Source organism: Lissotriton helveticus, chromosome 7 (genome assembly GCF_964261635.1).
Source record: "Lissotriton helveticus chromosome 7, aLisHel1.1, whole genome shotgun sequence".
Taxonomy (NCBI): domain Eukaryota; kingdom Metazoa; phylum Chordata; class Amphibia; order Caudata; family Salamandridae; genus Lissotriton; species Lissotriton helveticus.
Genome location: NC_136068.1, coordinates 1,022,147,551 through 1,022,168,861, shown reverse-complemented (window position 1 = coordinate 1,022,168,861; position 21,311 = coordinate 1,022,147,551). Strand labels below are relative to the sequence as shown.

At 49.4% G+C, this 21,311-nt stretch overlaps 1 protein-coding gene across 1 annotated transcript in view; it reads left to right on the top strand.

Moving 5' to 3' along the window:
* The window catches only part of LOC144769576 (matrix metalloproteinase-21-like), a 189,351-nt gene that overhangs the window by 67,793 nt on the left and 100,247 nt on the right, over positions 1-21,311 (top strand). The gene's annotated exons all lie outside the window — the stretch shown is intronic.

Genomic DNA, 21,311 nt, shown 5'->3' with positions numbered 1-21,311 from the left:
CCTTGTAAAGTAAGAGTTTGTGTGTCTGTTAGGGTGACCAACTGGCATGGGTGCAAATTCAGGACAGTGAGTGCAAAAATTCAGGACAAAGGGTCAAAATTCAGGACAAAAATTCAGGACAGAAGGTCAGAATTCAGGACAAAAATTCCGGAATAAAGGTATGTTTTGCATACACATCAGAGGAAGTCCCGCAATACTGCATAAGTAAATAGACAACCAGCACAAGTCAAAATAAGTTTATTTTAGGTTCCGAGAACCTTGTACTCACTGCATCTGTTGTGTATGCAAGTGAAACACACCTGCGTTTGCATATTAAAAAAAAAAGTGAAGAAAAAGATCACAGCTTAAAACGTCTCAGATCTCACATTCCCATAGCTGCCAAGGTTTCAGATTGCTTACGTGTGACATTTTCATAATTTCTGTTGTAATTATGAGTGTCATTCAATGACTATGAGTGAGACTTTCTCACGAGGAGCAAAATCAAGCAATGAAGGCAAGGAAAACATATAAATATCAGAAATTACACCCAGCACCAGAAATGGAAGGGCGGTAAGATGTGTGAGAGGCCCCGCATGGAGACTAAACCAGCCTCACTGACGCTGAACTCAACTTTGCGCAGACTATGACTGAAGTGCAGAGCTCAGCTCAAGCACTTACTTAACTCATCCTTTCTCTCATCTGCTTGCACACTCATTTGTCCATCAATACAATCTCTTAACCCCTTGCGTGCTTGTGACGGAACCACTCCATCATAAGCACAGCGCGCCCGTGGCTCGTGACGGAGTGGTTCCATCACAAGCATGGTGGCGCCACGTGACCCCCCTCACTCCCAGCGCTGCAGCAGAATTACCGCCGCGGCCAAGGGGTTAAACTATTCATCCATCAATCTGTTCATGCTCTTAGTAATTACTGCATGCACAGTTATTCCTTGATCCATGTATTCTACTATTCATTCACTAATCTATTCAAGTAGCACCCATTCATACATGCACTCACTCATCCATTGACTCAGCCACCATGTCATTCATCTGTGTGCTCACCGACGTACCTCATCTCCTCTTGCATTCATTCATTCACCCACCAATAAACTTGTTCATCTATCTATCCTCACCCATTAATACATTCTTGCAACCATGCACATGTCGCCCCAAAGAGACCTACATGCAGAAACTCGCCAATCAATGAAAAAAACACAAAACAAAAAGCGAACACCTATATTTTAGCTTGTTTTGAAGTGTTTTTACTCACATATCTGCCAAGTTTTCAGTTTCGTTATGAGTAACATTTCCATTTCTGCAGCTTGCTTAAGTGTGACATTTCAATAAGTTCTGTGTGACACTTTAAGGGTCACTTTATAATACACTGAATAAAGCAGTTAGTTTCTCTTTGGTTCAACTTATTTGCCAGAGAGGACCTTGAAACAGGTACAGTGCTCAGTCACCTACTTCATGCTTCTATCATTGTAGCCCTAAAAGCGCATGATGTCATAAAAACAGCACAAGTCATTTGTGACAAGACCTCCAAGGACACCTGCGTTACCTCTCCCACTTTGCAGAGTCCCCTGTGAGAGCGGCTTTGCACGGGTCCTTTGACGCACAGTGTTATTTTTTTGTAGAGACCTTGGCCCCTTCCACGTTCTGGCTTTACCAACACTTGACATTCTTATCATGCCAAAGACACATTGCGTGTTATACTGCAGCCCACTCCATACAGAGATGTCCCTCACGCTATAGACGTCTACCATTTTTAAGGACTCATGCAAACCTCTCAGAAGCCCCTATTAAAACACGTACATTGTTTCTAGCAGGCATGTAACAGTTAAAACCTCAGAGATGGTGTAAGGTTTTTTTTTACATTTATTTTATCAAGACATTTCGATTCCCCCTCACCCCCACTGGAAAAAAAACATCGGATCCAAAATGCTCCCACTGGGCAGAGAGGCCCATTATCATTCTGTATGTGATAATTAGGGCAACATACAGAATGATAATGGGCCTGATAGCAATCTGTGCCAGGTCGAGGAGGGGCTGCTGCAGGCCACTAATCCCAGCAGGAGCACGAGCTGGCCCCTGCAGTGAGAGTTACAAGACTCTCAGGCTGCTTGCAGGGGGCGGCTGAAATTACGGACAAAAGGCGTCCGTGAAAGAAGTCTTCACGGACAACGGACAAGAGGCCCAAATTACGGGCAGTCCGTGAAATTTACGGACGGTTGGTCACCCTACCCAAAACACCCATTGGGCTCACGGGGCTTCAGCCCCCTTCTGTGTGTCAGCTCGGGCGGAGACAGCTTTGCGGGCTGGCGAGCATCTAATTGCAGCCGCACCCGAGTACTTAACAGGTCTTTAAAAGACCATTTACCGGTAAATTAGGCTTTTGTTGTGTGTTCACCCCTTCTTACAGCCACTCTATGGTTGGGAGAATTAGCCCACCCCGAAATATTTTTCAGCCCCCCCCCCCCGAAATTTGGCTCTAGTTGCCCGCCTGAGTCAAGTCTGGTGTTTCGCCTCATCTTGGGTGCGTCATGTCAGGAAGTGGTGGCACTAAAGCAATTAGTAGCACTTACCTCCGACTCTCCACCTCCAGCACAAGTGACCCCCATTTCAACACAGAACACTTCCACTTCCAGTTCCATACCAGCCCCAGGACCACGCTACGCGACACCCTCACCTACAGACCGCCGGGACCCCGCACCCAGTCCGCAACTACCATTGCCGAGCTCGCCGCACCCCATGCCATCACCTCCATGGACTACATTCTACTCGGAGACCTTAACTTCCACCTCGACAACTGCAACGACCCTGACTCCACCACTCTCTTCGATAACCTTACCAACCTCGGACTGAAGCAGCTGGTCAACATGCCCACTCACAGAGCTGAACACACCCTCGACCCCATCTTCGCAGGAGGAACAAACATCCGCTTCAGCCACACCTCCCAGCCCCCCTGGACGGACCACCACTGCGTCCATTTCACCTTCAACACCACCACCGCACCAAAGCCCCCCATGCCTGCCACAAAGGAACTAGAGCCAGGTCACAGAGGAACTCCTCAACAGCACCCTCCTCCAAGACCCCCCCCAGTGTCACGACTGACACCAACTCCGCAGCCAAAGAATTTCACCACTGGATCTCCTGCTGCGCCGACGAGCTCGCGCCCCTCAGCCGCCCTGCCAAACAACACCCTCTGAATGCTACCTGGTTTACCACAGAACTTCAAGAAGCCAGGCACTCCTGCAGATGCCTAGAGAAAACCTGGTGGAACCAGAAACACATGGAAGCACGAAACAACCACAGGAGCGCCCTGAAGGAATACCACCAGCGAATAAGAGACGCCAAACGGACCTTCATAAGAGACAAAGTCCAGACCAACACGGCCAACACCAAGGAACTGTTCAACGTCATACAGCAGTTCACCAACCCCCCCAGCGAAGCCACGGACATCACACCTTCCCAGGAACTCTGTGACAAGCTCAGCTCCTAGTTCCATCTAAAGATCAAGGCCCTCTACGACAACTTCAGTGAACAGATGCCGGACACCACCAACCCTCTCCCCCACCGCAGATAAGCCAACCGCCACAGCCTGGAATCCCGCCACCATCGAACACATCACTGTGACCATGAAGAAAACCCACTCTGGGGCCCCAATGGACCCCTGCCCACCACACATATTCCACAGGACGCTGCCGCCATCGCACCCGAACTAGGACGGACCATGTACGCCTCCCTCAGATCCTGCATCTTCCCAGACGACTGGAAGCGGGCGGCGGTTAAATCCCTCCTCAAGAAGCCAACAGCCGAACCAATGGACCTGAAAAACTACCGGCCCATCTCTCTCCTCCCCTTTAGGGTCAAAGTCACCGAGAGACTCGTAAACACCCAGCTGGCCACCTTCATCGAAGAGAACTCCATCCTTGACGCCTCACAATCTGGATTCCGCAGCAACCACAGCATCAAGACCGCCCTCCTCGCCGCCACTGACGACATCTGCATACTACTCGACCAGGGACACACCTCGGCCCTCATCCTTCTAAACCTCTCAGCAGCCTTCGACACCATCTCACATCGCACGCTTGCAGCCAGACTTCATGACACGGGGATACAAGGAGCCACCCTCGCCTGGATCCAATCCTTCCTCTCCAGCAGAACCCAGAGGATCAGACACCCTCCCTTCCTCTCCGGACCCACTGATATCAACTGCGGAGAACCCCACGGATCATCGCTCAGCCCAACGCTTTTCAACATCTGCATGGCCCCCCTCGCCGCCATCGTCAGACAGCATGGACTCAGCATAGTATCCTACGCCGACGACACTCAGCTCATCCTCTATCTCACGAAGAATCCAGAAGACCCCAGACTCTGCTTCCACGAAGGAAGGAAGGACGTCGCAGCTTGGATGAAAGACAGCTGCTTGAAGCTCAACTTAGAGAAAATCGAGGTTCTCATCCTCTTCCCCTGCACCTCCACCTGGGACAACACCTGGTGGCCCTCCGCCCTCGGGAAGCCACCCACCCCTACAGACCATGCCCAAAACCTAAGCATCATCCTCGACTTCTCCCTCTCCATGAACCGCCAGATCAACGCCATTGTTTCCACCAGTTTCAACTGCCTGTGCATACTCTGCAAGACCTTCACATGGATCCCCCCACCCCCGATTACAGAAGGACCATCACCCACGCGCTCGTAATCAGCCGACTGGACTATGGCAACCTCCTATACGCCGGAATCAACAGAACTCTTCTACACAAACTCCAAACCATCCAGAACGCCGCAGCAAGACTCGTCCTCGGAACACCACGTCACGAGCACATGACCCAACACCTACGAGACCTCCACTGGATCCCCGTCGAGAAGAGGGTCACCTTCAAGCTCCTCATCCACACCTGCAAATCCCTTAACAACATCGGACCCAAATACCTCAACGAGAGAATCTCCTTCCACGTACCCAGTAGGAACATCCGCTCTGCCGACCTTGCCCTGGCAGAGGTCCCCCGCATCCGCAGAAACAGAGCAGGCGGAAGAGCCTTCTCCTACATCGCAGCCAAGATCTGGCACGAGCTCCCGGTGAACATCAGACGCTCCCCGACCCTGCACACTTTCAGGAAGGACCTCAAGACCTGGGTCTTCGACTGATCCGGAGCTGCCCCCCAGCACCTTGAGACCCACACGGGTGATTAGCCCGCTTTATAAACCCCCTGATTGATTGAAGCTTCAGTACCTCTAAACTTATTCGTGCCCTCCCGGTCCCCCATTAAAGCAATCTGAGCAATTCATCCAAACTGTGAAAAACGGATTTTGGAATGTGCATTGGCATGTGTTGCAATACATACAATACTCTAAGTAACATGACCATTTTGCAGATTGCAATGCGCCCCATTACGGACATCGGGAACTTCAACCACTTGTGTACATATCGTTCAAGGGAGACCAGTAAATTGCCCACATTAGAATCATATATTTCAGAGTATTCTTAGCTCAAATACACTCCTAGGTACTTCACTGGAGTCGTCTGAACTTTTATGTTAAGTAGGTATGCCTCATTAACTATGGTCGCTTGTATGGGATACAACACAGACTTATCTGCGTTAAGGCAGGCCACTGGAATGATATGATTCTGCAGCTGCCGCGTATTCCGCATAATTATGTATTTGCCACATAATTATCATCTTTTGCATACTTGGCAGACTTTAACAAAACAAAATATTGCTTCTAGCTCAAACAAATTGAAACTTACTAAACATGCAGCAACTTGAAAGGCCCTTCATTAAGGTTGACTGGTCACCTTTCAGTAACCTATTGCTGTATTTCGGTATTAAAATAGTACATACAAATTATTTTACTTGTGCTATTACAAAATGTGCTGCGTTATACTGAGTAATTTGCCTTACATTGCCACATAATTTAGTCAAGCCAGCCACATAATTACACCTGCACATTAATAGCCACCCCAGTGGCCTTACCCCTGTCCCTAGGCACTTAAAGTAGCCCAAGGCATTGGCTTATGGTTATAGATGAAAGATACACATGAGGCTTTGTTTGCGAGTCTGCAGGCCCTTGCGATTTTTACATTAAGAAAAAGAACAGAAGATGGTTTCTGGTTGTGATCAGGCCTTGGGTGGGCCACCGAGCTACCCTGGGAGGGCCTGGCCCACCGTCCAGAACCGGACCTGATTCCCCACATACTGCAAAAGGCTCCTGCTTTTCCTTTGAGACGGCACAGTGGTGTGAGCTTACACTTCCCTTTGCACACAAATATGTACCAAAATAGCTTCCCAATAATTCATTTAATTAATAGGCGACTAATGAAGTACCTCCTTGCTCCAGCTGACCTGCAACACAGTTGGAAAAGCATAGCTCTGTAAAGAACTACACCAGCCCAACCTTAGGCGCCACCTTTCAGACGTCTATGCTAGGGATTTCAGAACAAGCGACATGTTAGTGCGTTGAACTAAGCACACAAGCACTCACATCAGTGGCTTAGCATTTCATGGGTAGTCAACCACCCAAAACTAGGGTGACCAACTGGCATGGGTGCAAATTCAGGACAGTGAGTGCAAAAATTCAGGACAAAGGGTCAAAATTCAGGACAAAAATTCAGGACAGAAGGTCAGAATTCAGGACAAAAATTCCGGAATAAAGGTATGTTTTGCATACACATCAGAGGAAGTCCCGCAATACTGCATAAGTAAATAGACAACCAGCACAAGTCAAAATAAGTTTATTTTAGGTTCCGAGAACCTTGTACTCACTGCATCTGTTGTGTATGCAAGTGAAACACACCTGCGTTTGCATATTAAAAAAAAAAGTGAAGAAAAAGATCACAGCTTAAAACGTCTCAGATCTCACATTCCCATAGCTGCCAAGGTTTCAGATTGCTAACGTGTGACATTTTCATAATTTCTGTTGTAATTATGAGTGTCATTCAATGACTATGAGTGAGACTTTCTCACGAGGAGCAAAATCAAGCAATGAAGGCAAGGAAAACATATAAATATCAGAAATTACACCCAGCACCAGAAATGGAAGGGCGGTAAGATGTGTGAGAGGCCCCGCATGGAGACTAAACCAGCCTCACTGAGGCTGAACTCAACTTTGCGCAGACTATGACTGAAGTGCAGAGCTCAGCTCAAGCACTTACTTAACTCATCCTTTCTCTCATCTGCTTGCACACTCATTTGTCCATCAATACAATCTCTTAACCCCTTGCGTGCTTGTGACGGAACCACTCCATCATAAGCACAGCGCGCCCGTGGCTCGTGACGGAGTGGTTCCATCACAAGCATGGTGGCGCCACGTGACCCCCCTCACTCCCAGCGCTGCAGCAGAATTACCGCCGCGGCCAAGGGGTTAAACTATTCATCCATCAATCTGTTCATGCTCTTAGTAATTACTGCATGCACAGTTATTCCTTGATCCATGTATTCTACTATTCATTCACTAATCTATTCAAGTAGCACCCATTCATACATGCACTCACTCATCCATTGACTCAGCCACCATGTCATTCATCTGTGTGCTCACCGACGTACCTCATCTCCTCTTGCATTCATTCATTCACCCACCAATAAACTTGTTCATCTATCTATCCTCACCCATTAATACATTCTTGCAACCATGCACATGTCGCCCCAAAGAGACCTACATGCAGAAACTCGCCAATCAATGAAAAAAACACAAAACAAAAAGCGAACACCTATATTTTAGCTTGTTTTGAAGTGTTTTTACTCACATATCTGCCAAGTTTTCAGTTTCGTTATGAGTAACATTTCCATTTCTGCAGCTTGCTTAAGTGTGACATTTCAATAAATTCTGTGTGACACTTTAAGGGTCACTTTATAATACACTGAATAAAGCAGTTAGTTTCTCTTTGGTTCAACTTATTTGCCAGAGAGGACCTTGAAACAGGTACAGTGCTCAGTCACCTACTTCATGCTTCTATCATTGTAGCCCTAAAAGCGCATGATGTCATAAAAACAGCACAAGTCATTTGTGACAAGACCTCCAAGGACACCTGCGTTACCTCTCCCACTTTGCAGAGTCCCCTGTGAGAGCGGCTTTGCACGGGTCCTTTGACGCACAGTGTTATTTTTTTGTAGAGACCTTGGCCCCTTCCACGTTCTGGCTTTACCAACACTTGACATTCTTATCATGCCAAAGACACATTGCGTGTTATACTGCAGCCCACTCCATACAGAGATGTCCCTCACGCTATAGACGTCTACCATTTTTAAGGACTCATGCAAACCTCTCAGAAGCCCCTATTAAAACACGTACATTGTTTCTAGCAGGCATGTAACAGTTAAAACCTCAGAGATGGTGTAAGGTTTTTTTTTAAATTTATTTTATCAGGACATTTCGATTCCCCCTCACCCCCACTGGAAAAAAAACATCGGATCCAAAATGCTCCCACTGGGCAGAGAGGCCCATTATCATTCTGTATGTGATAATTAGGGCAACATACAGAATGATAATGGGCCTGATAGCAATCTGTGCCAGGTCGAGGAGGGGCTGCTGCAGGCCACTAATCCCAGCAGGAGCACGAGCTGGCCCCTGCAGTGAGAGTTACAAGACTCTCAGGCTGCTTGCAGGGGGCGGCTGAAATTACGGACAAAAGGCGTCCGTGAAAGAAGTCTTCACGGACAAGAGGCCCAAATTACGGGCAGTCCGTGAAATTTACGGACGGTTGGTCACCCTACTGTCTGTGGGAGCGCGCGTGTGTTCACTTGTTATTCACGTGCACATGTGCGCGTCTCTCCCTGCATAAACAAGAAGGAACTGAGTTTGCTGTGATAGCAGTTTTTTTGTTCTAATTTGTTACCCTTTAAGGAAAGTAATTCATCAAGCAGGGACAGAGTCGCCCTTAATGTCCCCCCATTTCTCGAGCGTAAGGCCCGCATTACGAGTTTGCTTCAATTTGGTTGCATGGAAAGCAGGGGCCCCTGCACCAAAATCCAGCAATTATGAAATTCACAGAGCCCGGTCCCTTTTCACTAATTCCGAAAACAAATCTGCTGACCTTTTCCTCCTGCTCAGAGCGGACTACGATGTCAGAGGGAGGCCGGTGGGGGTAGAGCAGGCCAGGTCAGGATAGGGTCAGTCGAGAGGAAGCAACTCTCAGTCACGTGGTGATGTGGATGCGCGCAGGTCACTGCAATATATTGTTGCAGCACTCCCTGGGCCTGGCTCGACCAGGCGACGTCAGCGCATGTGGCTGACGCCGCAGAGCTACCACCAGTGTACTTGTGTACCCTCATTGCGGCTGCAGCACAATTAGGCCTTGTCCCTCCCCGCTATCCCCAGCAGCTGGCTAACGCCCCCAGCCGCATGCCCCTAGGTGCCTCCCTAGTCCCCCACCATCACACTGGCGACGAGGGTAATGCGGACCCCACATGTGTAGAACCGCGCCCGCAAAGTGAATAGGTGTTGGTGGCAGGCGTGAGAGGAGCGGTCCGGCACTGCCGTAGTATGGCGATCAGCACCTGGTGACTGAGTGGAGCGGTCAGCGCGGTAAGGCAGGTGCCCTGCAGCATGCGGTCGTGATTGGCGTGGTTGTGGCTTGGAGCCGAGTTAAGAACGACGGCTGCACGGCCCAGCGGAGGTGCGTGTGTGACCTGTGGAGTGGCGCGCATGCGCGAGGCCCTGAAGACGCGGCTGGAGCGCTCGGTGAGCGCGTGAAGCGCCAGCCTGCCCGTGGGGACTGGAAGAAAGGCAGCAAAGGAGCAGAGCGTGTGAGAGAGGAGCTCCTGGACCGTGTGGCAGAAAGTGAGCCTGTGGAGTGAAGGTGCACAGGCTGTGAGGAGGTCACATGCAGAGGCCAGTGCTGTGTAGGCAGAAGTATAGCCTGAGAAGACACAGGAATCAGCCTGCGGCAGCCAGGGACATCAGGGGGAGAAGCAGGCCCGGCTCCAGGAATTTTTAATTGGGTGGGCCAAGGACGCATTTGGGTGGGCCACTGCGGGCTCGATTTGTTGCATTTATGTCTAGGCAGGCCTGCTTCAGGGCCCTCCTTTACCTCTTCTTAGTCTTACAAGGCCCAGTAAAACTCACTCTTTTCCAAATCTCTTTTTAATGTTATCACTCACAAAAAGTGTTTTTTCCATGTAATGTTCCTTTGCTGGGAAGAGGAGGTTTCTGAGGTGGGAGTATCAGGCAAGTGACACTTCTCGGGCTCCCTCAGTGTGAGCCTCTTCATTACTACCTCCACCTGACCACGGACTCTACAACGCACTCCCTTACAAGCTTGATTAGCCACTATTCCTCTCCAGTGCACTTTATCTCACAGATGACCTTCGGCCCCGCCCCATGTCAGGCACCATCTTCCGGTAAAAACATTAGTAAAATCACCTTAATACTTAAAACATTGAATAGAGCAATAAATATAATTAGCACACACTTTAAAGTATGTTCCACAGTGGTCCTTATGGCCCGACTGCTAATTAAATAAACAAAAACAGAAAGGCCATGACAGGGCCGGCTTCAGCGCTGATGCAAAAGTCTTTTTTGGCGCTGCACCAAAAACCTCTTTCTCCATAAATACCTTTACTACCACCTTCCAACAGTGTACCTCATCCATCCATGCCCCCCCCCCCCTATTGACCTCTTCCTCGGATTCCCTCACTGCCACACGCCACAAGTGCCCCTCATCTCCCCATAGCCCCTCCCCTTTATGACCTCCTCCTCGGATTCCCTCACTGCCACCCTCCCTCAGTGCCCCTCGTCTCTCTGTAGCCCCTCCCCCTCAGGACCTCCTCATCAGACTCCCTCAATACCACCATCCACCGGTGCCCCTCATCTCTCCCTAGCTCCCCCTCCACCCCATGACCTCCTCTTCGGATTCCCTCACTGCCACCCTCCACCAGCGCCCCTCATCTCTTTGTAGCCCATCCCCCTCATGACCTCCTCCTTAGACTCCCTCACTACCACCCTCTACCAGTGCCCCTCATCTCTCCCTAGCTTCCCCCTCCACTCCATGACCTCTTCCTCGGATTCTCTCACTGTCATACTCCAACAGTGCCCCTCATCGCTCCATAGCCCTTCCCACTACCTCCTCCTCTAGTTCCCTCACTGGCACCCTCCACCAGCACCCCTCATGTTTACGTATCCCCTCTCTCATATGCATTTAATTTGTTGTATAGCGCTACTCATATCAGTGTAGTGTGTGTCAGTACTTTACACCACGCACACACTTACAGAGACAATGAATCATGCAAGTATGTAAATCAGTCTACAGGGAATGTCACATACCCAATGAGGATTACAAGGTGTAGGAATCATAGGTCATCCATTCTGGTGGGTAGTATATTTTAAGAGGTTTTGGTCTGGGGAAACACAACCTTAGGATTGAAAAGAGTATTCCATGGGGGTCAGCTTTACTGATAAAAATGTATATCTGCCCAAACATACTCATTTTAGCAACATTAGAATAATGAAAAGACTAGGGAAGTTCTAACTATATCACAAAACAAAAAAGCGAAGTTCTAATTATACCATTCATGTTTGTTTGCAGCTCTTTGGTGGCAGTTCATTGTTCACTGCCTTTTGTTAGGATTGTAACTTCTGAAGTAACACAAGGATCTCTGTGACAAAGGCAGTAACCCACTGAGCCATCCACATAAAATACAGTGCGTCTGCATTTAAAAAATACTAACAGACAAACGATTGCTCTAAAGCAGGATCATTAATCACCAACTTTATCTGGGCATTGCCATTTTGTATTGTTTTATTGTTGACCAGCATCGGCTATGATGAAATGATAAAAACTGTTTAAATGAAGCACATACGAAGTATATGTCCTGCTGGGCCTGTGCAGATTTTTAAAAATAATTTTTTTTGTAACACATTCTCTTACCTACTCCATTAGTCATACTTTGTGTCACAGCCTTATGTGATAAGCAGCTGCAGAGGTCAGGGGGTGACTAGGAATAAACAGACCACTTTTCCCCTGCGCTGCATAGAAAAAGAAAATCAACGCAGCAGGACAGTAGGCAAAGGTTACCAAAGGTTACCATTGTCAAAGAAAGGATTTGTCCCCTTTCACCATGCAGAGATGAAGAGGTGAAAAAGTAAACAAAGCCTAGTTAACATGTTAATGGTCTTTTAAAGACCTGTTAAGTACTTTGGTGCGGCTGCGATAATCTTCAACTGTTTGTGTGTGTGTGCGCCCGGGAAGCTGTCTCCCCGGGCTGACACACTCGACCTGCGCGTTGCGCCTGCCTTCAAGCCCTCACTGCGAGGGCCAAGGCTCCTGTTTGGGTGGGCCAGGCTCATCTTTGGGTGGGCCGGGCCTACCCGGCCCACCCGCTAGAACCGGGCCTGGGGAGAAGAGGCACACAGGGGGAATTACTGGCCGAGAGTCAGCAGAGGCACCTAAGCAGAGATGTCCACACCCCAAGCGGCAGCAGCGCCCCCGGATGCAGGGGCTGTTGGGAGCAGGCCAGGAAGGATGGCAGTGAAGGCCCTCCTGGAGTTTAGGCAGCTGGCTGACCCGGCTGCAGTGGCGCCACAGTGGCGAAAGTGGATAGGTCAGCTGGAAAACTACTTTGTGGCCACGAGAGAGACGGACAACTCCGTCAAGCGGTCCACCCTGCTCCTGATGGGGGGAGATGAGCTCTCTGACCTGTTCCAGGACCTACTGGACACAGGAGATGGCAATGACTATGAAAAGACTGTAAGGGTCCTAAACCGGCACTTTGATCCACAGGTAAATCCAGACTTTGAACACTTCAAGCTAAGCCAGGCTAAACAGAAGGAAGATGAGTCAATTGATATGTTATTTGCAAGTCTGAGGACGTTGGCGAGTACCTGTATTGGGATTGACCGTCAGTTCGAGACGAGAGCGCAACTCTTCGTAGGGTGCAAGTCGCTGGAGTTGCGAAAGCTGATACTAAGACAACCAGGGATATTGTTAGATGATATTTTAGTCCTGGGAAGATCACACAAGCTGGTGGACGCCCATGCTGGAGCGATGGAGGGGGCATTGGCCAAAAGATCTGGGGTTGCCCAACCCTTGTATCCGGCTCCCATCAAGGAGGAGAGAGTGGATGCCATCCGAAAAACGTACACCAGAGGGGCGGGTACCATTTCAGGTATGGAAGAACGACAGAACAAGCAGGGGTGCCGAAACTGTGGGCTAGACACGCACTCCCAGAGAGGATGCCCGGCACAGATGCGACAGTGTCTCAAGTGTAATAAATACGGACACTTTGCAAAAGTATGCCAAGGGGTGGCAGGGGCGAGCTTGCCCAAAGCTCCGAGATTCCCAAGAAGCGTCAAGAATGTCCAGGAGATGGTAGAGCTGGACAGCGGGTGTCAGAAACTAGCGGTAGCTGAAGACAAAGACAACATATTTGTAGTGTCAAACATCCGAGGAGCCAAGACCACCAGGAGACCGCCGCTGTTGTGTCAGATCTGGATAAGAAACAATTGCATACAGACACTCAGGGACACAGGAGCATCGGCAAACATACTGGATGCAGCACAGCACAAGGAATTACGACCCGACCTCGACTGATGTCAACTACAGCAAAAATACTCACCTATGGAGGCCATACACTAATTCCACTTCAAGGGGTCATTGATGTCGAAGTCAAACATAGGGACAGAGCAACATGCACAAGATTCTGTCACATGCGACAGAGCAGGGTCGCTGCTAAGTTGCCACACTGCCGAGGATCTAGGGCTTGTGATGTTTGCAAGACCCATACATCAGTCGCAAGCGGAGGTGGTGCTGGCAGAGTTTCCTGAGCTTTTCAGAGGACTGCGATGCCTCAAGGGGGTAGAGGTCCAGCTTCACATCAATGAAACAGTGAGGCCGGTAGCTCTCCGACACAGTAGGGTGCCATTTCATCTTCAGCCCCTAGTGGAGGCAGAATTGGAGCGTCTGGAGAAAGAGTGAGTGATCGAAAAAGTGTCTGGTCAACACCGTGGGTGTCACCACTGGTGATAGTGCCAAAACACAAACAGCCAGGAGCCATAAGGCTGTGTGTGGACATGAGGTTACCCAATAAAGCAATACGCAGAGAAAGACACCTCACTCCAATGATAGATGAAATAGTAGCGGACATTAGGGCAATGGTTCTCCAAGGTGGATTTGAACTCAGGCTACCCTCATCTGGTGCTAGCGGAGAAGAGTCGATACATAACAACGTTTTTGACACATGTGGGGCTATGCCGTTTCAAACGCCTGAGCTTCGGAGTATCATTAGCGGCAGAAGTATTCCAGGAAGCTGTGAGGGAAGTGTTGTCTGGATTGGTGGAGGTGATTAATGTCAGCAACAACATTATAATCTTCTCCAAGATGCTAGAGGAGCACCATGTCCGCCTTCGAGAGACCCTCCAGAGGCTGGTTGAGCAGGGTCTGATACTTGACAGGGCTAACTGTGACTTTTAGAATTTTTCAGGTACAGATTTTCTGCTAAAGGACTACAGGTCGACCCAGCGAAGGTGGAGGCAATCCGAGCGGCGGCCGTTCCCCAGACACAGTTGGATGTCAGAAGCTTCATGGGGATAGCTAACTATTGTGGCCGTTTCATCCCATTCCTAGCAACGCTATCCGAACCACTCTGGAGGCTGACCAAGAAAGAAGTACCGTGGAGAAGGACGGATGAAGAGGCGCGAGCTTTCAATGGCATAAAAACTGCACTGCTAAACGGGGCTACGGTAGCTTACTTCCAGCCCCGGACAGCAACAGAACTAATCGTCGATGCTAGCCCCGTGGGGCTGGGAGCGGTGCTGCTTCAGAAGAACAAGCACGGTGACTGGGTACCCATAGCATACGCCAGCAGAGCACTCACAGCTGTGGAGACGAGGTATGCACAGATCGAGCAAGAGGCACTGGCCATACGATGGGCATGCCAGCATTTTCACATTTACCTGTGTGGGCATACGTTTACAGTGGGGATGGATCATAAACCGTTGGTCCCTGTGTTTACAGGTGCAGCCCAAAATGGAACTCCCCGAATTGAACGCTGGGATGTACAGATCCAACATTACTGGTTTGAAGTGGAATATTGCCTCGGTGCCAACAATCTAGCGGACTGTCTGTCGAGACACCCTTTGGCACCACACTCCGGGAACAAGGGGAAGGTAGACGAAGGCACAAAATCATTCATACGACAGATCGTGGAAGAAGCGTGCCCCCAGTCGTTGACGATCGAGAAGATTCTGGAAGCCACTGGACAAGATGGGTGTTTACAGGTGGTGAAGCAGACTCTCCGTGACTATAACTGGAAGTGGTTTCTACATGGGGCCGGTCAGTTGACAGATGAAGAACGAGAGTACTGGCAGAGTATATGGAGGTGCCGAGAAGAGCTCAGCGAGTCCAGCCATGGCCTTGTTCTGAGAGGAGCCCGATTGGTGTTTCCAGCAAGACTCCGGAGAAGAACAGTAGACCTGGCTCACCAAGGCCACCAGGGAGTAGAGAAGACCAAGGCCCGGCTTTGATCCAAAGTATGGTTTCCAGACGTTGACCGTATGGTAGAGGAAAAAGTGCGAGGGTGTCACGCCTGTTTGATAACAGGAGCAGATCCACCATCGACCCCGTCATCACAGGAGTGGCCCAGTAAAGTGGCGTGGGGTCAGGTTAGCCTGGATTTCGGAAGTTTTCTGGATGGAAGACACACTGTGGTGATGGTCGACAGTCACTCCAAATTCCCAGTAGTGGAGGTAGTCACGTCTACATCATTTGATTGCATTCAGCCGGTTCTGGAGAAGGTGTTTGCTCTTCTGGGAATTCTGTAAGAAATACGCACAGACAATGGGCTACCTTTTCAGGGGCAGACTTCAAGGAGTACCTGAGCAGATATGGTATTAGGCATCGTCGTGTGACCCCGCAGTGGCCTCAGGCTAACGGGGATGTGGAGAGATTTATGAGGATTTTGAACAAGACAATACGGATTGGGATGGATCAGGGGGAAAACCTGGAGAACTGCTGTTGGGACAGGAAGTCTCCTTCATGTCTCTGGAGAGAGTGCTTCCCCTGCCTTATGCAAATCTCCAGGCAAGTCACTCAAAAGCTACTGTATAGTTTCTAGATCCCTTCCTCAGTGAGCATGACAATCATACATGTCCACTGAGGGTCTCCCTGTTTACATGGATTGAGACCCTAGAGCTTGGCTCTGAGGTCGAGGGGGCATGGCTAGTGCACCCCTATTTTTCAGAGAGTGGCTACTGCCCTCTCTATTATGGTTGTGGTAGACTGACAGTGGTGGGAGCAATAAATCTATAGTCAGGAGGGGTGAGGCCCTAGGCACCCTCCTGACCAAGTCTGTGCAGTTTGCCATGCCTGTGGGCCTGTTGCCTTTGTCTGGCTGATGTGTGTTTGAGAGCCCGTGGGTGTACAGGGGAAGAATGGTGATTTGAGCCAGTGTGAGGAATGCGAGCTGTCCTGCTGGACATCCCAGCTCCCCCGTCCCCCTCCCTATTTCCTTGGAAAGGCCTGGTGGGCTGGGGGAGACCCTCAGCTCTTATCTGGGTTTAGCTGCACTAACTGTGTGGATAGGACCCTCCCTCACTTGTCAGGGTCTCCTGGGCTGGAGTTAATTAAAATTCCTCTCTAGAGGGTGGCGCAGCCTGATACCAGAACACGACCTGCTACATGCTTTACCCATGCATTGAACACGCGGTGAATGGTCTGTGATTGGAGGTGTAAAAAGTAGCAGACCCTCTGATTGGATGAGCCTATCAATCAGAGGTGATAAAAGTCTGGCCTGAGTGGTCAGCTGTTGTTCAAAGACTGGGCTATGACAGAGAAGATAGCCAGGCACGGACCCCGCCGGTGTGAAGACCGAAGATAAGACTCTGTTCACTGCGGTCATTAAGGACCAGCTGTTTGTAAGGCTTGGAGGAGCGTTCGCTTTGGACCAAGGAAATTACAGACAGCTGCCCAGTGTGGGAAGGAAGCTTGCGGCACATCACCAAAGGTGTGGGAAGGAAGCTTACAGCACATCACAGAGGCTGGTGGAAAGAAGCTTGCAGCACAGGACGAGAGCCAGAGAGAGGAGGATGCTTGATTCTAGTCTTTGAAGGTGAGATCAAATCCCCTCTAGGCTCCTCCCTTGCGCTGTGGGAGCCTGTACAAGCAGTAACTGGGAAGAGAGGCCAGTGAAGCAGACCCCACCTTTCTTTTTGTGATCTCTGAGGGTATCAGGGTGAACTGGCACTCTGCCCAGCCACTACCCTTCTTCAGCTAGCCAGTGGCTACTGGACTAGTGGGACTCCAGTAAACTGTGCCAAGACATCCGGCACCTTTGATCAGATCCCTGACACCAGTAGAGCGGTGTCCTCACTCACAATGGGAGGGCACTTCTGTTGCTTTGGGTGGGGGGTTATGGGGCTGATCACGACCATTTGACTTCGCATCATATGCTGAAACTATATCCTTTCAATACAAAGTTTGGTATCAAGGCTCTAGTGAATGAGAACAGCCCTGTGTAACATGATCTGTAATATGCAATGCTTACGGTGTGTTTTCATGTTAACTGTGTTTTTATAGTGCTTGGCGTCTAGGCGCTATAATACTGTTTGGGGTCAGAACTCTGCCCCAGAGGCTTGTAGAGACTTCTGGTTTTCACTGTTTATCCTAGTTTTATGTGTAGAATAATTATCTTATGTGTATTAAAGTACTTTTCTTTTATAAAAAGTAAAGCACTGACTGGACATTGAGTTTATCAGCTGGTGGTACGGTTTACACTGTATTCTGAATGTCTAACCCCACCTCACCTCCTTGAGTAAGCCTTGGACTGCTCTGTCTCGCTACCCTGAGAGAGTCAAGTTCTGGAGAGGAGTACTTGGTTATCCAGTTTTGGGTCCTTTAGTACTGAGGCCCCAGGACATCAGTGAGGGAACAATCCAGTTAATGCGATTGGAGTTACCCCCGAGTGCCCTGGTGCCCAGGAAGCCGGGTCTAACATTGGTGGCAGCGGTGGGATCACTAGACTTCAGACTCAGTGGACACTGAAGCCAGTTGATAATTCCAGTAGATATCCATAAGCTATATGTAAAATGGCAGATAACATTGGAGAGGAATTGGAATTGCAGAACTTGACTGTGGAGCAATTAAAGCAAATGTGTGCTGAAAGGGGGTGGAAGGTCCCAAGGTCTAAGGACAGGGAACACCTGATTAGCCACATGAGAAAATGCTTTGAGCAAGAAGTCACTGTTGTGCAAGAGTTGGAGAGCACTGATACCACAAGCCTGCCAAGTCAGTCAGTGCAGGCTTCTCCTGTACCAGCCCCAGGGCATTCCCCAAGGCTTTCCCCCATGCTTTCCCCCAGGTATTCCCCTAGACCTGCCCCTAGACTTTCACCTCCCGCTATCTTCAGGGCTACCTTTTCCCCTGTCCCAGGATTCGCCTCCTTAGGAGGGGCTGAGCTAGCAGAGACCCTTAAACTTCAGCTGAAACTCCAGGAAGCTAAGGATTTAGCAGAGGAGAAAGCAAGGGAGTTTGAAAGGGAGAAGCTAAGGATGGCCCGCCAGGCAGAAGAGGAGCAGCGAAGGGTCAGACAGGAAGAGTGGGCTTGGAAGGAGAAGGAGAGGGAAAGGGGATGCGGGAGAAAGAAAGGGAGAGACAGGAGAAAGAGAAGGAAAGGGAATTGGAGAAAGAGCGGATAGCCCTAGAGAAAGAGAAGCTCAAGTTAGCAGCTGATAGAGGGCTTAGCTCTGTGGATGGCGCATCCACTTCAAAGTCCCAGTGAAAGGAAAATACCACCAAGGTACCAAAAGAATTGATACACATGTATGTCCCTGGCACTGATATTCTCAGTTAGATGCGTGCCTTTCATCTAGCATGTAAGGCTCAAGGTCTTAATGGTCAGTCCAAAGCAGCGACTTTACTGAGTCGCCTCCCTCTGGAAGGGACTGAAGTGATTGAAAGGATGCCTGAGAAAGACAGTCTGACATATGAGTGCATGAAGGATGCTTTGATTAGGCGGTTTGGGTTGAAACCAGCCCAGTACTTGCAGAGGTTCCGTGAGAACAAGAAGGCAGAGGGGGTTCCTTTTGAGAATTGGGTCCATGACATAGTGAGAGACTGGAATGAGTGGGTGAGAGGGATGGAAGCAAATGATTACCAGTCCCTAAATCAGGTGATGATTGCAGAGCGTCTCCGGGAGGAGTGCTCTGTCCCACTCAGACAGTATTTGTCTGACCTTCCTGAGAGGGATCCTGAGACACTTGCAGTGATGGCAGATAAGTGGTAGCAGTTGTAGAGGTTTCCCCGAGATTTAACCACGCATTTGATGCTGGTCTGATTAATATTTGGATTTCGAATTTACATCTCGGCCAATTGATTTCTTCATCTACCGAGATGCTGCGATCACTGAGTGATCTATCAACTCTTCACACAATCATGTGTTGATATTACCATTAACATGCGGCATTTCCCTTCACTGCATTTGGGATTGAACTTGCTAAATTACTCTTGATACGTTTCTTCGATGCCACTTTAACAACATAGGCACTACCACCATCTTGCTTCTAGAGGTTTATTGTATTGTCCAGCCTCTACACCCTATGAGGGTAGTTCTTTCTCCACCTATTGAAAACAATCATCCTGGTCTGTGTCCCTGTCTTCTGTCCTGAAGAAGACCCCACTGCAAGGGATCTATTCAAGCCTGCTTTTTGGAAAGGGGTCGAAACGTCGACTATTTTCCTGTTTTCCAACTTCATGTTGATATTGTGTTATTTGGTACACTTATGAAGTCTGGTTTTGTCTAGGTTACAATAGAACCAATGGTCATTTATTTCTAAAAAATTGAAATATTGTTGTATATAATAGTGTGTGGCCCTTCTGGCCCCTATGTTTATGTCACTTATCTCTTCCTATACTCACCTCACTCACTGCACATTTCCCCCTCCCCTCTCCAGGGCACGGATATCTAAAGAATTTATTAATTTTGTACATTAATTGTTACCAAATAATTTTGGCTCAGCTTCATTGTAATAAAAACAATGTTAGCAAATTGACTTACGTGTGTATATATTTAGATTGTCATTGTACTAATAATTTTGTGTGTACTTACTGGGGCCCCTTTCTCTTATTGCCAACAGAGTGAACAGGGGGCAGGGGCAACCCCTTTCCAAGCCCAAGGGGGAGAAGAACTCCCAGCAGGCTGGCCCTAAACCAGAGGGGAAGGGCCAGAACGGTTCCCAAGGCTCTCAGTCAGGACAAGAGTCTAAGGGGAACGGGTCCTCTAGTCAGTCCCAGAAGGGGAAAGGAGGAAAGGGTCCTTTCACTCCGAAGGGGATTAAATGCTATAAGTGCCATCGAGAGGGACACTTAAAGCCAGACTGCCCAGTGAAGGATGTGGTGCCAGTGGCACCCGTGATAGCAAGTGTGCTTTCAGTGGGGGCAGACATAAAGGGAGGCCCAAGTGAGTTTAACTTAGTCACCAGGGACATCTGGGAACTTGACCCAGAAGCCCTTAAGCATATTCACCCCAACTCAACAGGGTATATGAGTGTGGCAAGTATCAATGGAAGGAAGGTTCCTGCCATGAGGGATACTGGTGCCCACAGGACTATGGTTGAACGCAAATATCTCAAACCCGAAGAGATCATTCCTGGTTCCAAGGGGTATGGACTTGTAGCTAGTGGTGATGACATGGAGTACCCTCTTGCCAGAGTGGAGGTAGAGGTGAATGGCAGGAAGGCCATGGTCGATGTTGGGGTGCGAGAGAAGCAGGGTGCTGGGTGCTTTCTGGGGAATGATCTTGTTGAACCTGGGTTAGTACCAGGCCCTGAGGCCTATATGGCCTGGATTTCATCAGCTGTGCTCACTAGGGCACAGAAGGTAAAACTGCTTCCTAGTGAAGTGGGGACCGCTCTAGTGGAAGAGACCCTAGAGGGGAACAGGCCAGAACAAGGACCAAGTGCAGATTCTGAGAAGGCACCTGTCCTGGTGTCGGCACCTCCTGCTCCAGTGGGAGAGGAGGGCGAGCATCCAGAGGCGGATAAGGTGTTGGAGTCTGGGTCCCTGCCAGAGCTGCAGGAGCTGTTGCGGCAGGAGGACCGTCCCGTGAGGAGTTTTGTAAGGCGCAGGCTGAGTGTCCTACACTTGTTGGCCTGCGGAAAGCTGCTCAGGAACAGGTCTCTACTGGAGTAGTCGGAAAGCACAAGGTGGCTTGGGAAGATGGACTCCTTTACAGTGAGCCTGCTGATCCAGAGCCAGGAGCCAGCAAAAGGTTGGTGGTTCCTCAGGTGCACAGGAATTTCCTGCTGCAGCTAGCCCATGAAGTACCCCTAGCTGGGCACTTGGGCATCAAAAAGACAAAGGACAGGTTAGCACCTCTGTTTTACTGGCAAGGAGTTGGTCAGGTT